This window comes from Capricornis sumatraensis, chromosome 16, assembly GCF_032405125.1.
Source record: "Capricornis sumatraensis isolate serow.1 chromosome 16, serow.2, whole genome shotgun sequence".
Classification (NCBI taxonomy): Eukaryota; Metazoa; Chordata; class Mammalia; order Artiodactyla; family Bovidae; genus Capricornis; species Capricornis sumatraensis.
This window is the reverse complement of record NC_091084.1, coordinates 61063307-61071056: the sequence shown is the minus strand read 5'-3', so window position 1 is coordinate 61071056 and position 7750 is coordinate 61063307. Positions and strand designations below refer to the sequence as shown.

Genomic DNA, 7750 nt, shown 5'->3' with positions numbered 1-7750 from the left:
TTCATTCATTGTTAGCAACAAATAGTGATTGTAAACTTAATATAAACTCCATGAGTGTGGAATTTATTGGAAGGATGTTGCAGAAATTTGCAGAATATATGGGAAGACAGTAAAATGAGGTTATAGGTGGGTGTGCAGGGGCTACCAAGGGATTCAAGAGGCAGAAACACTCTGTAATCTCCTCAGAAACTACTACTGTAATGAATGCCCTCCACTGCTTTTCCTTGAATTACTCTGGTCAAGTTTCAAGATTCCTGGAAGGAGAGTCTATTGGCCTAATATGATGGTTTGACTAGGAGAGCACAGGATATTTTGATTTATAGACTTAGAAAGATTACATACAGAAGATGATAAGTAATTCCCCAAAGGATGTCAGCCCCAAGAAGGGGAAATAAGTGCTCAGTTCAGTTCAGTTCAGTCGCTCAGTCATGTCTGACTCTTTGCGACCCCATGGGCTACAGCACGCCAGGCTTCCCTGTCCATCATGAATTCCTAGAGCTTACTCAAACTCATGTCCATCGAGTTGGGGATGCCATCCAATCATCTCATCTTCTGTCATCCCCTTCTCCTCCTGCCTTCAATCTTTCCCAGCACCAGGGTCTTTTCAAATGAGTCAGTTCTTCGCACCAGGTGGCCAAAATATAGGAGGTTCAGCTTCAGCATCAGTCCTTCCAATGAGTACTCAGGACTGATTTCCTTTAGGATTGACTGATTGGATCTCTTTACAGTCAAAGTCACTGTCAAAAGTCTTCTCCAACACCGCAGTTCAAAAGCATCTATTATTTGTTGCTCAGCTGTCTTTACAGTTCAGCTCTCACATTCATACATGACTACTGGAAAAACCATGGCTTTGACTAGACGGACTTTTGCTGGCAAAGTAATGTCTCTGCTTTTTAGTATGCTATCTAGATTGCTCACAGCTTTTCTTCCAAGGAGCAAAGAGTTTTTTTTTTTTTTTTAATTTCATGGCTGCATTCACCATCTTCAGTGATTTTGGAGCCCCCCAAAAGTAAACTCTCTCACTGTTTTCAGTGAGAATTCCAGTTGAGCTATTTCAAATCCTAAAAGATGATGCTATGAAAGTGCTGCACTCAATATGTCAGCAAATTTGGAAAGCTCAGCAGTGGCTACAGGACTGGAAAAGTTCAGTTTTCATTCCAGCCCAAAGAAAGGCAATGCCAAAAAACGTTCAAACTACCACACAACTGCACTCATTTCACACGCTAGCAAGTAATGCTCAAAATTCTCCAAGCCAGACTTCAACAGTACATGAGCCATGTACTCCCAGATGTTCAAGCTGGATTTAGAAAAGGCAGAGGAACCAAAGATCAAATTGCCAACACCTGTTGGATCATCAAAAAAGCAAGAGAGTTCCAGAAAAACATCTACTTCTGCTTTATTGACAATGCCAAAGCCTTTGTGTGGATCACAATAACTGTGGAAAATTCTTCAAGAGATGGGAATATCAGGCCACCTGACCTGCCTTCTGAGAAATCTGTATTCAGGTCAAGAAACAACAATTAGAACTGGACATGGAACAACAGACTAGTTCCAAATAGGGAAAGGAGTACATCAAGGCTGTATATTGTCACCCTGCTTGCTTAAATGATATAGAAAATACATCATGCAAAATACCAGGCTGGATGAGGCACAAACTGGAATGGAGACTGCCGAGAGAAATATCAGTAACCTCAGATATGCAGATGACACCACCCTTATGGCAGAAAGCAAAGAAGAGCTAAAGAGCCTCTTGAGGAAAGTGAAAGAGAAGAGTGAAAAAATTGGCTTAAAACTCAACATTCAGAAAACTAAAAGAAAAAGTGCTAGTCACTCAAAAAATGAATAAAAGAAAAAACATCTCTACTGCATCTTCCATGATGCTGTCTTGTGGAGATTAAATGCCTGGCACACAGCTATCCTGGAGTGAAAGCTCCATGAGGGAAGACACTTTGCTTTATTCATTGCTGCATCTGAAATGCCTCGAATGATAGCTTGCAAAAGTAGGTGCTCAGTTAATATTTACTGAGTATGAATTCAGGGCATTTTTCTTTCCCTCTTTATTTCTGTCATCCTGACTCCCTTTTGGCTAAGCTTGTCAGGAGACGACAATCTCTGGTAAGATGTCTTTTCGATAAATGACATTTCATAGCGTATGCTACCTGTACTGCATGGTTATCATATGATTGTTAGATTTTCATTCATTCACTGAGGCCAAAAAGAAAGCATCGGCAGGGCATTAGAGGATGGTGGCATTTCCCTCAGCACTTTTAGAAGCGAAAGCTTATCCCCTTTGCAATCTGAACATTTGGTCTGTGAACCAGAACTCTTTGGCTCTCTGTGTTTGCTCACCTTTTCCCATTTTCCTCAAGATATTTTCATGACTCCATGATCACACCTTATTTATTTTCCTGATCAAAGTTTCTGGGTGGAACCAAGAGTCACAAAAGATGCAGGGCTTGAAAACTGGAACTACAAGTACAGCATCTAGAAGCTGTCTTTTAAAGAAGACACACCATTTATATCACTTTGTCCTGATAAACGTTGTGACAAGTTGTCAGTCTCTTCACAGTGCTGAGCAGGCAAGAAGCAAGTTTTAAAAAAAAGTGCAGGTTACTTTAATATATCCAAATGAGCATTGGAAAAACTGAAACATATTGTCCAAATGGCTTGTGATGAATGATGCTACCCTTATGCACAGCCAAAAGCATACACACAATTCTTTGTGTGTTGAGGGTTTCAGGAGGAAATGAATGAGAAGTATAAGGAATATAGGTTTTTGAATCTTGCTTCTGCTTTTACAAGTTGTATGACTGAGTAAATAACTGTCTTTTCTGAACCTCAGTTTCCTATCCCTAAAAATGGGCATACAACTGCCTGGGTGGTTATTATAGAGATCGATGTATTAGTGATAAAAATTAATCTAGAGAAAGTGAAGCACATGAAAGGTAGTCAGTAATATTACACCTTCAACTCTGTTGCATAAAGAGCTCCAGGGTACTCTGAGAGACCTTTCTACAAATGAAGAAATTTCTACTAATATTCAGAATGCTTCCAATTGAACCCTGTCTTCATTATGAAGTAGCTGTGTGAACTTAGATAAGTCTTTTTTTAAACTTAGGCTGCAGTCCATGGGGTTGCTAAGAGTCAAATACGACTGAGCGACTTCACTTTCACTTTCACGCATTGGAGAAGGAAATGGTAACCCCCTCCAGTGTTCTTGCCGGGAGAATCCCAGGGACGGGGGAGCCTGGTGGGCTGCCGTCTATGGGGTTGCACAGAGTCGGACACGACTGAAGCGACTTAGCAGTAGCAGCAGCAACCTCGTATATGAAATAGAGGTGAGTATCCCCATGCTGTCTGTCCATAATGACAGAGCTTTTATGAGGACCCCCTAAAACATGTGAAGCTGTGAGTGGTGAGTTCTTGGTGCTGACAGCATTCGGTTAGAGTAAGCTACATCTTCCATTATTCAGTACCTGTTGCGTGCTAGGCCCAGTGTTACACTGTTAATATACACTTGTGCCTGTAATCTTGCAAGGCTGGTACATTTTGCATTAGAGGAAACTGAGGTTTGAACAATGTAGGAATATTTCCCATGTTAGTTTTCTAGGGCTGTTGAAACAAAGTATCATAAACCAGGTGGTTTAAAACAACAGAAACTTACTTTCTCCCCATTATTCAAAAGTTAGAAATTAAAAATTAAGATGTTGGTATGGTCATGCTCCCTCTGAAACCTGTAGGAGAGATTTGTTCTTTTCCTCTTCCTGGCATCTGGTGGCATCAATCTTTGAAATTCCTTGGTTTGCAGATGTATCACTCTAATGTCTGTCTCTGTCATCACATTGAATTCTCTGTTTCTATGTCTCTGCTTTCCCTTCTTTTAAGGACATCAGTCATGTTAGATTAAAATCCACTCTAATGATCTCATCATTACTTGATTATATCTACAAAGATCCTATTTCCAAATGAGGTTACATTCACTGGTGCCCAAGTTTAGAACTTCAACAAATCATTTTGGGAACACAATTTACTCTATAACATCACACAAAACCAACTATCTAGAAAGTTTTACAGATTTGATCCCAGGAATTCTGTTTCTAAAACTTGAATTCTTAAGCACTAAGACTTCCTAGAAATGCATCTATTTAGATGTTAGCTGAGCTAGAATTGGTACCTGAGCTGCATGAGTCCCAGGTCACTGATTTTCATTCTTTGCCTGACTGCCTTTGAGAAAAATAATATTCTGAAGTAGAAGTAGCAGGGTTTTTTTTTCTCCATTTTAATAGATAATGATTTTCTGTTATGTTTGAGATCCTGATTTTTAAAGAAAGTAGGGTGAATAATCGGTGATTTTAGTGAATAGTGAGTAAGGATACACCCCTTGTCAACTCTCGGTCTGTGTTTTTGGGTGGAGCTAATCTTCCCCGATCCTGTTTTGAGGGTGGGCATGTGGCATAGGCTCGGTCAGTGACAATGTCCTATCTCACTGGCTTCACTGATAAGATTGAGTGATGGGCAAGCAAAACCAACCAGGTCAATGGGACACAGAACCAAAAGTCAGGTCCAAAAATGTTGAAAAGAAAATATTAAAACATTTTTTTCACTCATCCCAAGGGAGTTGATAAACTATGAAGAGGCAAAAGATTGAAGGCCGGAGGAGAAGGGGATGACAGAGGATGAGATGGTTGGATGGCATCATTGACTCAATGGACCTGAGTTTGAGTAGACTCCAGGAGTTGGTGATTTACAGGGAGGCCTGGGGTGCTGTATGCAGTCCATGGGGTCACAGAGTCGGACACGACTGAGCAACTGAACTGAACTGAACTGAAAGAGGCAAAGCTGACCAACTTCCTACTGCAGAATAAATAATCTTCTGGGGTTAAAGTTGACAGAGAAGAAGGGAATGTTGAAAATGAAGAGCACTTAGATTCGGATGTTACTGATGTTCACCTATTCCTGAACTTTCAGTTCCGTGAAACCACCATTTAAATTTTTTGCCTAAACCAGATTACTCTTTTGTCATTCACAAGCAAAATAATACAGTGGTTTCCTGGAATCTGAGACTTGAATATCATTTAGAACGTGTACCTTCCTTGAGACTGATTCCCTATATAACGGGTAAAGAAGTACACTATTATTAGAAATCAAGTTTTTATTAGAAATCAAGTTTCATATCAAATAATTATTAGAAATTATTTGATATAATAAATATTACTGGAATCAAGATTACCAGGTATATATTAATAACCTCAGATATGCAGATGACACCACTCTTATGGCAGAAAGCAAAGAAGAACTAAAGAGCCTCTTGATGAAAGTAAAAGAAGAGAGTAAAAAAGCTGGTTTAAAACTCAACATTCATAAGACTAAGATCATGGCATCCAGTCCCATCACTTCATGGCAAATAGATGGGGAAACAGTGGAAACAGTGACAGACTTTATTTTTGGGGCTCCAAAATCACTGCAGATGGTGACTGCAGCCATGAAATTAAAAGATGTTTGCTCCTTGGAAGAAAAGTTATGACCAACCTAGACAGCATACTAAAAAGCAGAAATACAACTTTGCAACAAAGGTCCATGTAGTCAAAGCTATGGTTTTTCCAATGGTCATGTATGGATGTGAATGTTGGACGATAAAGAAAGCTGAGTGCTGAAGAATTGATGCTTTTAAACTGTGATGTTGGAGAAAACTCTTGAGAGTCCCCTGGACTGCAAGGAGTTCCAACCCATTCATCCTAAAGGAAATCAGTCCGGAATATTCGTTGGAAGGACTGATGTTGAAGCTGAAACTCCGATACTTTGGCCATCTGATGCAAAGAACTGACTTATTTGAAAAGACCCTGATGCTGGGAAAGATTGAAAGCAGGAGGAGAAGGGCACAGCAGAGGATGAGATGGTTAGATGGCATCACCAACTCGATAGACATGAATTTGAGCAAGCTCCAGGAGTTGGTGATGGACAGGGAAGCCTGATGTGCTGCAGTCCATGGGGTCGCAAAGAGTCAGACATGACTAAGTGACTTAACTGAACCGATTACTAGAAAAATGTCTGATCTTGATATAATAGAAGAAAAAGACAATGCCATTATCAGACGTAACTTGAACATCCTTTGAGTTACACATATCCTGGGGATAAAATCCAATCACATTCACAATTTTTGTCATTGTTTTTAAAAATTTATTTTTTTAATTGGAGTAAAATTGCTTTAAAATATTATTTTGATTTCTGTGCTCGCTTCGGCAGCACATATACTAAAATTGGAACGATACAGAGAAGATTAGCATGGCCCCTGCACAAGGATGACACGCAAATTCGTGAAGCATTCCATATTTTAAAATATATATGCACCCAATATAGGAGCACCGCAATATGTAAGACAAATGCTAACAAGTATGAAAGGGGAAATCAACAATAACACAATAATAGTGGGAGACTTTAATACCCCACTCACACCTATGGACAGATCAACTAAACAGAAAATCAACAAAGAAATGCAAACTTTAAATGATACATTAGACCAGTTAGACCTAATTGATATCTATAGGACATTTCACCCCAAAACAATGAATTTCACCTTTTTCTCAAGTGCACATGGAACATTCTCCAGGATAGATCACATCCTGGGCCATAAATCTAAAGTTGATAAATTCAAAAAAATCAAAATCATTCCAAGCATCTTTTCTGACCATAATGCATTAAGATTAGATCTCAATTACAGGACAAGAACTATTAAAAATTCCAACATATGGAGGTTGAACAACACACTTCTGAATAACCAATAAATCACAGAAGAAATCAAAAAAGAAATCAAAATATTCATAGAAATGAATGAAAATGAAAACACAACAACCCAAAACCTGTGGGACACTATAAAAGCAGTGCTAAGAGGAAAGTTCATAGCAATACAGGCATACCTCAAGAAACAAGAAAAAAGTCAAATAAATAACCGAACTCTACACCTAAAGCAACTAGAAAAGGAAGAATTGGAGAACCCCAGAGTTAGCAGAAGGAAAGAAATCTTAAAAATTAGGGCAGAAATAAATGCAAAAGAAACAAAAGAGACCATAGCACAAATCAACAAAGCCAAAAGCTGGTTCTTTGAAAGGATAAATAAAATTGACAAACCATTAGCCAGACTCATCAAGAAGCAAAGAGAGAAAAATCAAATCAATAAAATTAGAAATGAAAATGGAGAGATCACAACAGACAACACAGAAATACAAAGGATCATAAGAGATTACTATCAGCAGTTATATGCCAATAAAATGGACAACGTGGAAGAAATGGTCAAATTCTTAGAAAAGTACAGTTTTCCAAAACTGAACCAGGAAGAAATAGAAAATCTTAACAGACCCATCACAAGCACGGAAATTGAAACTATAATCAGAAATCTTCCAGCAAACAAAAGCCCAGGTCCAGACGGCTTCACAGCTGAATTCTACCAAAAATTTCGAGAAGAGCTAACACCTATCCTCCTTAAACTCTTCCAGAAAATTGCAGAGGAAGGTAAACTTCCAAACTCATTCTATGAGGCCACCATCACCCTAATACCAAAACCTGACAAAGATACTACAAAAAAAGAAAACTACAGGCCAATATCACTGATGAACATAGATGCAAAAATCCTCAACAAAATTCTAGCAATCAGAATCCAACAACACATTAAAAAGATCATGCACCATGACCAAGTGGGCTTTATCCCAGGGATGCAAGGATTCTTCCATATCCGCAAATCAATCAATGTAATTCA

At 38.8% G+C, this 7750-nt stretch overlaps 1 non-coding gene across 1 annotated transcript; it reads left to right on the top strand.

The window, feature by feature from the left end:
• Nucleotides 1-6227: 6227 nt before the first annotated feature.
• Nucleotides 6228-6334, top strand: LOC138093316 (U6 spliceosomal RNA). Its single transcript, XR_011146049.1, has one exon. It is a non-coding gene; the product is annotated as a U6 spliceosomal RNA (small nuclear RNA).
• The last annotated feature ends 1416 nt before the right edge of the window (nucleotides 6335-7750 follow it).